This window comes from Nansenia antarctica (assembly GCF_963989245.1).
Source record: "Nansenia antarctica genome assembly, contig: SCAFFOLD_46, whole genome shotgun sequence".
Lineage (NCBI taxonomy): Eukaryota > Metazoa > Chordata > Actinopteri > Argentiniformes > Microstomatidae > Nansenia > Nansenia antarctica.
In genome coordinates, this window is record NW_027663362.1 from 87,990 (window position 1) to 97,418 (window position 9,429).

Below are 9,429 nucleotides of genomic sequence, written 5' to 3' on the forward strand. Positions count from 1 at the left end.
ACCTCTGCTTTTTGCCAGTCCCTCACAAGTTTCTCACTCACTCCAAACTTTCTTTCTGTTGCTCGATTACCGTTTTCGGCTGCATATTTTACAAGTTGCAGTTTGTAATCTGCAGAATAGGATTTTCTTTTTGACTCCATTTTGTTTGTGTCATCAGCTGTCTTTTTCAGTGGTAGGCCTACTCGTTGTCACACGCCTAGAGCGCCCTCTCGTGGTTGTAGACGGTAATGTTTACTCCTTGGTTCATGTCAGTCAGAGATTACCGTATGTCAGTTCATGTCAGTCAGAGATTATGAATTATTTATATATAAGTCGCACCTGACTATAAGTCGCAGGACCAGCCAAAGTATGAAAAAAACCGCGACTTATAGTCCGGAAAATACGGTAGTTATCGAGTTCATGTGGCTGTTGAAGTTTAGAGTCTAGAATTACACTAAGATTTCTGACCTGTTTTTTAGTTTAGAGAGAGAATCAAGTTTTGCACTGACTTTCGATCTTTTGTCAGGTGCACCGAATACAATTATCTCTGTTTTGTCCTAATGAAGCGATGTAAACACTGCTATTTGAGACAAACAAAACACGCATATTCCTACACTAGTAGCAATAGCAGTGTTTCCATCTCATGGCTCTATGGTAGATACCATGTTTCCATCTCATGGCTCTATGGTAGATCACATGTCTACATCTCATGGCTCAATGGTAGATACCATGTCTACATCTCATGGCTCTATGGTAGATACCATGTCTACATCTCATGGCTCTATGGTAGATACCATGTTTACATCTCATGGCTCTATGGTAGATACCATGTCTACATCTCATGGCTCTATGGTAGATACCATGTTTACATCTCATGACTCTATGGTAGATAACATGTTTACATCTCATAACTCTATGGTAGATACCATGTTTACATCTCATGGCTCTATGGTAGATACCATGTTTACATCTCATGACTCTATGGTAGATACCATGTTTACATCTCATGGCTCTATGGTAGATACCATGCTGAAAGTGCGAAAGGAGAAAGGCTATTAAGAGATGTCAAAACGTAAAGTTGAAGTGAAACAGCGATGGGATCTAACGCTGGCAGGCGGTGATTCTCAGGTTTTGATGTGAGTAAAAACATTTCATTGGTTGCTGTTTTCCGAGAGTTTGATACTGGACAGCTATAATAGTCCAAAATGCGCGCATCGCTCTAATGCAAGCGTCGGTATTAGCAGGGCTCGACATTAAGGCTTGTCCGCTTGTCCGGGACAAGTACATTTTATGTTCGGACGAGTGGACTTCCTCCTGCAGTTGCCCGATGGACAAGTCAAAACAAAAAAAGAAATCAATATGTATTAATATCTGCAAAACATTAATTCCTCCTTCCGATCTGAATAGTAAAAAAAAATATTACAAGCAAAGCGATGCCGCGCCTCATTCTCGCTGAGGCTATTTCAGTCTCTCGTAGTTCGTTATCGTCATAGTTCGTAAATTCGCTCAGAGCGCCAGAGCACACACTGCGTTCAACGTCATAAAGAGACCAAGTAAATTGATTGGACAAAAGGCATTCCATGAGTGCTGATCAGATTCCAGAGCGAGTTTACGAACGCAGCTATAGTGTAGCCTACGTTGTGGGTTCCTGTCACTAGTGCCATTCGCGTGAACGCATATTCGCTTCTTCTTACATTTACATTTACATTTTTGGCATTTAGCAGACGCCTTATTCCAAAGCGACTTACAATCAATACATTTGAATACTAAGCATGTGAATCAGCAGTCCACCATTCGTTGCAGGAAGAGTACTCTAGCTCGGGCCGGGGGCCACTGATAGAAGGAAAAACCTTCTCCCTATTATCGCCTTCTACTAAACTTTTTTTTTTTTTTTTTTTTTTTTTTACTGGAGAAACTGAGAAACAGTACAAGGGGGGCAATAGAAGTTCTAGGGACACAGTAGAGGGGAAAGCGGGTGTCTTTAGGAGACGTAGAGGTGAGGGTCGGAAGATGTCTCAGGAGGAGCAGTTAAGATGTAACCTGAAGAGATGGGTCTTCAGTCTACGACGGAAGATGGGTAGTGACTCTGCCGTTCTGACAGCCGTGGGGAGCTCATTCCACCAGCGGGGAGCCAGTGTTGTGAAGAGACGTGATCGGGCAGCCCGACTGCTGTGTAGAGGAGGAGGGGCCAGTCGGCCAGCCGAGGTGGAGGAGCGGAGTGAGCGGGCAGGGGTTTGGAGGGTTACCATTTCCTTCAGGTAGGCAGGGGCTGTCCCTTTAGCTGCCTGGTATGCAAGCACCAGGGTCTTGAATCTGATGCGAGCTGCTATCGGGAGCCAGTGCAGGGTGCGAAGGAGAGGGGTGACATGCGAGTATTTGGGGAGGTTGAATACCAGCCGGGCAGCAGCATTCTGGATGAGCTGCAGAGGTCTAATGGCTGAAGCGGGGAGCCCCGCCAGGAGTGCATTGCAGTAATCCAGGCGGGAGATGACCAGTGCCTGGATCAAGAGTTGCGCTGCCTCTCTGGTAAGGAATGGTCGTATCCTTCTGATGTTGTAGAGGAGGAATCTGCAGGAGCGAGCCGTTGCTGCAATGTTCTCCGCACAGGATAGTCGGTTATCCAGGATCACTCCAAGGTTCTTGGCTGTCAGGGAGGGGGTTACAGTAGAGTTCTCCACTGTGATGGAGAAGTCTTGGAGAGGGCAGGCTTTCCCGGGGATGAAGAGGAGCTCGGTCTTGTTAAGATTGAGCTTGAGATGGTGGTCAGCCATCCAAGTTGAAATGTCAGCGAGACATGCTGAGATACGGGTTGCCACGTGTACATCAGACGGGGGGAAGGACAGGAAGAGTTGAGTGTCGTCTGCGTAGCTGTGGTAGGAGAGCCCATGTGAAGAGATTACCGAGCCAAGAGACTTGGTGTAGAGGGAGAAGAGTAGGGGCCCTAGGACGGAACCCTGGGGAACTCCAGTGGAGAGGGTTCGTGGAGAAGATAGCGATTCTCTCCAGGTCACCTGGTAGGAGCGGCCCGCCAGGTAGGAAGAAAACCAGGAGTGTGCGGTGCCAGAGATGCCCAGGTCTGAGAGGATGGAGAGAAGGATCTGGTGATTGACTGTGTCGAAGGCAGCAGACAGGTCAAGGAGAATGAGAACAGAGGAGAGGGAGGAAGCTTGGGCAGAGTGGAGGGCTTCCGTGACAGCAAGGAGCGCAGTCTCAGTGGAATGCCCAGCCTTGAAGCCGGATTGGTGGGGGTCTAAGTGATCCATCTTCCGGAGATAGTCAATCAGTTGTTTAGATGCCGCGCGTTCAAGGGTTTTGGAAGGGAAGGAGAGAAGGGATACCGGTCTGTAATTGTGGACAGATGATGGGTCAAGGGTAGGTTTCTTGAGGAGAGGCTTGACTCTGGCTATTTTGAAGGCCGCTGGGACAGATCCAGTGGATAGGGAGGAGTTGATTAGGGTGGTAAGGTAAGGAAGGATGTCGGCGGAAATGGATTGGAGAAGGGGGGAGGGGATGGGGTCAAGAGGGCATGTGGTTGCCCGCTTTGATGTGATAAGTGTGAGAATCTCATCGGGGGAGAGGGGGGAAAAAGATGACAATCCAGAGATCGAGTGTCGAGGGGGGAGTTTGGAAGGGGTGTTAGCATTGTTAGTGGGAACAGTGTTAGCATTGTTAGTGGGAGGAGGGAGCGGTGGGGGGAGAAAGGTGCTGCTGATGTCGTCCACCTTTTTTTCAAAGTAGGTGACAAAGTCATCGGCGGACAGGGAGGAAGGAGGAGGGGGAGGAGATGGATTAAGGAGTGAAGAGAAAGTGGAGAACAGTTTTCTAGGATTAGAGGCAGAAGAATGTATTTTTGAATGATAGTAGGATGTTTTAGCAGCTGATGCCGAGGAGGCGTAGTTGGCAAGGAGAGAGTGATAGAGGTTAAGGTCATCAGAAAGGCCAGTTTTTCTCCATTTCCTCTCAGCTGCTCTGAGCTCTAGTCTACAAGCATGTAGTGTTTCAGAGAGCCAGGGAGCTCGAGGAGAGGATCGAGCTGGATTCAAGGTTAGTGGACAGAGGGTGTCGAAGGATGAGGTGAGAGCGGACAGAAGGGTTGAGGATGCCGCATCAGTGGATAGAAGGGAGAAGGATTCGACAGAGGGTAGGGAGGATAGGACAGAAGAAGAGAGGGCACTGGGGGACAGGGTACGTAGGTTACGACTAGAGGGTCTTAAGTGGTTAGAGGCTGAGAGGGAAGAGGAAGTTTTGAGGGGAAGGGAGAAGGATATAAAGTGGTGATCAGAAACTGGAAGAGGGGTAACGGTAAGGTTGGTCTTCTCAATGCCGCTTATTTTCATGTAGTTCTATATTTTAGGTTTGAGGTTTTAAGACCAGCACATCGCAATGCAAACTTCAGAATGACACTAATGATAGATTTCTCAATTTGAATATAGCATATCCAAAAGCTAGCAAATAAGATTGCTTCCATTGGGGAGGGACTATAGTTTTTTGTAAATATTCCTAGATATTCATCCCTTTTGTGGCCAATCTTAATCTAAAAGGGTTAGGGTAATCACTGATTACCCCATCGTAATAATTTAAAATAATTACAAATGATTGTTTAATGAATACATTTGAAAATTAAGGATACATCATTATCAAATCAATAGTAGTCAAATGTGTTATTTGCATACACATACACTCACTGGCCACTTCATTAGGCACACCTTGGGGTTGGACCCCCTCTTTTGCCTTCAGAACTGCCATCATTCTTCGTGGCATAGATTCAACAAGGTGCTGGAAACATTCCTCAGAGATTTTGGTCCATATTGACACTATAATATCACGCAACAGCCCGTCTGGCACCAACAACCATGCCAGGTTCAAAGTCACTTAAATCACCTTTATTTCCCATTCTGATGCTGGTTTGAACTTCAGCAGATCGTCTTGACCATGTCTACATGCCTAAATGCATTGAATTGCTGCCACATGATTGGCTGATTAGATATTTGCATTAACAAGCAGTTGAAAAGGTGTACCTAATGTGGCCGGTGAGAGTATAATATATTATTATTAATATTATTGCTTTTTCAAAATCTTTGGATTTGGACAAGTAACTTGAGCTCTCGGGCAAGTAAAAGATACGTTCACTTGTCCGAAGGACAAGTACCTGAAAAAGCTTAATGTCAAGCCCTGGTATTAGCATAATTGTTATGTTCTGCAATATTGTTATGTTAGCCTTATTTAAGTATTCAGAGGGTTTAGAGAACGAATGGCACATAGAGAGTTTTTATAAATGGAACCGTGTACTCCATCACCTCATCAACGCAATCTAGACATTATAATGTTCCAGACCTTTGTTTGAAGACATTTTCTCTAACTGGACCTTGTTGAATTTTTGCTGAATACCCCTGCTATAGTCGTTCGGTGAGATGTATGTCATCTGCATAGTTGTGGTAGGCAATTTTGTTCTTTTTTATGATGTGTCCCAATGGAAGCTTCTAGAGATTGAATAGGAGGGGGGGGATTGACCCTTGGGGAACCCCACATGTCATTTTAATTTGGTCGGACACAAAGTTGCCAATGGAGACATAATAGCTTCTGTCCTGTAGGTAGGATCTAAACCAGTCTAGTAGTACTAAAACTGAGATTTTTCTGGAGTCAGTGTTCACACGAATGTCATTAAGGACCTTCATTTGGGGTTGAGTGGTTTGTGGAGTTGGGGGCAGGGAGTAGGGTTGGGTATCGTTTGGGTTTTATCCGGTACCGGTACCTAACCGATACTTTAAAAACGGTACCGGTACCGAAACGGTACTTAATTCGGTACTTTTGATTTTTAAAAATGACATATATATAATAATAACACGGTCGACAACATTAAACAGCTTTTCACTTTTTTATTGCTGAGGCACAATATATATTAGTTAAATATACACTCAAATTAAAATAAATGGAAATAAAACTCCTGCTGACTGAGGCACAATATACATATATATAATATTACAGTTAAATATACACTCAAATTAAAATAAATAAAAATAAAACTCCCACCTCAGCAATTCTTTTGCAAAAAGATCAGCATATTTGCCTTCTCTGGCAAAATATGACACCTCTCTTGACTAATTGCATTACCTGCACATGAGACATGAACCAGGGACCTCCGGAGTCGGGAAGAGTTACTCTGAAACTCTTATGTCTTCGACCACTAGTTCGTTTTGTGGCGCTGTTCCGACTTTTAGTACTGCAAGCGGAGAAGTAATAATAATAATAATAATAATACATTCGATTTAAATAGCGCTTTTCCGAGGCTCAAAGACGCTGACAATATGGGCAAAACGGAAAACACAGAAACAACAAGCAACAGATAACATGAGCACATAGAACACAGAGGTAACGAACGGGGAAGGGGAGGTTGTATGCATGTCCATGGGGGGAGGGGGGTGGCAGGGTGAGGGGAGATGGTTAGGGATAGGGGAGGTTGTATGCATGTCCAGGGGGGGGGGCGGGGGTGGCAGGGATGGGGGAGATGGCTAGGGGTAGGGGAGGCTGTAGGCGTGGGAGAACAGGTAGGTTTTGAGGTGGGATTTAAAAGTGAGGAGTGAGGGTGAGTCTCTGAGTGGTTGAGGGAGAGAGTTCCAGAGGCGGGGTGCGGCTCGTGAAAAGGCACGGTGACCGAAGCCTTTGAGTTTTGAGGGTGGGACAGTGAGGGGAACAATGGATGAGGATCGGAGGGTACGGGTAGGGCGGTGGGGGAGAAGGAGGTCAGTCAGGTAAGGGGGGGCCAGGCTGTGGAGGGCTTTGTATGTGAGGATGAGGACTTTGAATTGTATACGTTCTTTGATGGGGAGCCAGTGGAGAGAGTGGAGGACAGGAGTGATGTGGTCACGGGAGCGGGTGTTTGAGAGGAGGCGTGCAGCAGAGTTTTGGACCATCTGGAGTCTATGGAGGGAGCGGGAGGTGATGCCGGTGAGTAGGGAGTTGCAGTAGTCGAGGCGGGAGGAGATGAAGGCGTGGATGAGGGATTCAGCAGCGGGGGGGGAGAGGCAGTGTCTGATTTTTGCAATGTTTCGGAGGTGGAAGTAGGATGTCTTGACAATGGAACTGACGTGGGGATCGAATGAGAGGGTGGGGTCCAGAATGAAGCCGAGGTTGCGAGCCAGGGGGGAGGGGGTGATGGTAGTATCGTCAATGGTGAGTGTGATGGGTCCGGTTTTATTGAGGGTGGATTTGGTGCCGATGAGGATGACTTCGGTCTTTTCACTGTTCAGTTTGAGGAAGTTGTGTGTGAGCCAGGTTTTTATTGCGGAGATGCAGGTTTCGATGTGAGTGAGGGGTGGGTTCTGGGTGGAGTTTGTGGTGATGTAAATCTGTGTGTCATCAGCGTAGCAATGGAAGTCCAGGTTGAATTGGCGGATGATGTGACCGAGGGGGAGTGTGTAGCAGAGGAAGAGCAGGGGGCTGAGGACTGAGCCTTGTGGGACCCCCTGTGTGACAGAGGAGGAGGAGGAGGTGTGACCGGAGAGGGAGATGAACTGGTGTCTGTTGGTGAGGTAGGAGGTGAGCCAGTCCAGGGCGGTGCCCTCAACACCCAGTTGACGCAGCCTTTGAAGGAGGATGGAGTGGGACACTGTGTCGAAGGCTGCGCTCAGGTCTAGTAGAACTAGGATGTTGAGGGCACCTGAGTCTGCAGAGGTGAGGAGATCGTTGATTACTTTGACCAGGGCTGTTTCAGTGCTGTGATGTGGGCGGAATCCAGATTGAAGGGGTTCATACAGTTTGTTGGATTGGAGGTGGGAGTGAAGTTGGGCAGCGACAACGCGCTCAAGGGTTTTGGAAAGGAATGGTAGGTTGGAGATGGGGCGGTAGTTGGAGAGATTGGCTGGGTCAAGAGTGGGCTTTTTGAGAATGGGGGTGACAGCGGCAAGTTTGTAGGTTGAGGGAACGTGGCCTTGGGATAGTGACTGATTGAAGAGGGCAGTGAGGTGGGGGATGAGGGCAGGGAGGCAGGCCTTGGTCAGGGTTGTAGGGAGGGGGTCGAGGGAGCAGGTGGTTGTTTTGGAGGCGGTGATGATAGTAGTGATGAGGGAGGAGTCAATAGGGGAGAAAGTAGTGAGAGGAGTAGGGGGGGGTAGTCAGGAGGGGGGAAGATGACAGCAGGGGGGGCGGGGGTGGTGGAGTTGGAGATGGAGGCAGTCAGTGAGCTATTGATGTGGGAGATCTTGCTGTTGAAGGCGTGGAGAAAGGAGTTGCAGAGGTCAGGGGAGGAAGTTGTGTTGTTGTCCGGGGGTTGGAGTAGTGTCTTGACAGTGGAGAAGAGGGTGCGGGGGTTTCGATTGGAGGTGTTGATGAGGGTGGAGTAGTAGGCAGATTTGGCAGCTTGGAGTGCGTCACGGTAGGAGGAGATATGTTGCTTGTAGACTTCGGCATGGACAGTGAGGTGGGTTCTATTGTGTAGTCGTTCAAGTTGGCGGCCGGTCTGTTTCATGGTGCGTAGTTCAGGGGTGTACCAGGGGGAGGAGGTGGTGAAGGAGACAGTGATGGTTTTCAAGGGGGCCAGTGAGTCAAGGGAGTCAGAGAGAATGGAGTTGAGTAAGGTGGCATAGTCTTCCGGGTTGGTGGGAGTGGAGTCAGTGGGGAGGGCAGAAGATATGGACTGGGATAGAGTGAGTGGGTTGACAGATTTTATGTTACGGAAGGAGATGGTGCGTTTGATGGGGTGGCGCGGTAGGGGCAGGGGGGCAGAGAAGAGGATGCAGTGGTGGTCAGAGAGTGGGAAAGGAAAAGGGTGGGGGTTGGATATGGGTAGGGAGGCAGAGCAGACAAGGTCGAGTGTGTGGCCTTTTACATGGGTGGGGAAGTTGATGTGCTGGGTGAGGTGGAAGCAATCAAGGAGAGAGAGGAAATCAGAGGTGAGGTTGGAGTTGGGTTGGTCGACATGGATATTAAAGTCACCGGTGAGTAAGAGACGGGTAGAAAGGGAAGAGGCAATGGTGAGGAGTTCAGAGAGATCAGACAGAAAAGAGGGGTGTGGCTTCGGTGGGCGGTAGAGTAGAAGTGCAGTTATGGAGTTGGGGAGTGAAAAGGTGAGGTATTCGAAGGATGACATGGGTGGGAGGTTGAGGTCCAGTACAGTGACAGTTAGGGTGAGTTTGTGGAGAGCAGCGAGACCACCCCCTCGCTTGGAGAGGCGGGGTTTAGCGATGTAGGTGTAATTAGGGGGGGTGGCCTGGTTGAGTGAGTAGTAGTCCGAGGGTTGTTGCCAGGTTTCAGTGAGGAGAAGTATGTCCAGGTTGTTGTCCAGTATCAGTTCAGATATGACAGGGGATTTGTTGGAGAGAGAGCGAGTAGTCTCTGAAGACTAGAAGAAGTCTGACATGAAATGTAACAGGCGATGTCACGTCACGACTCAGTCACGTGTGGTTGACTGTAGTAGAAAAGTACCGAAATGAGGTAGCGAAATCTCCTTTGCAA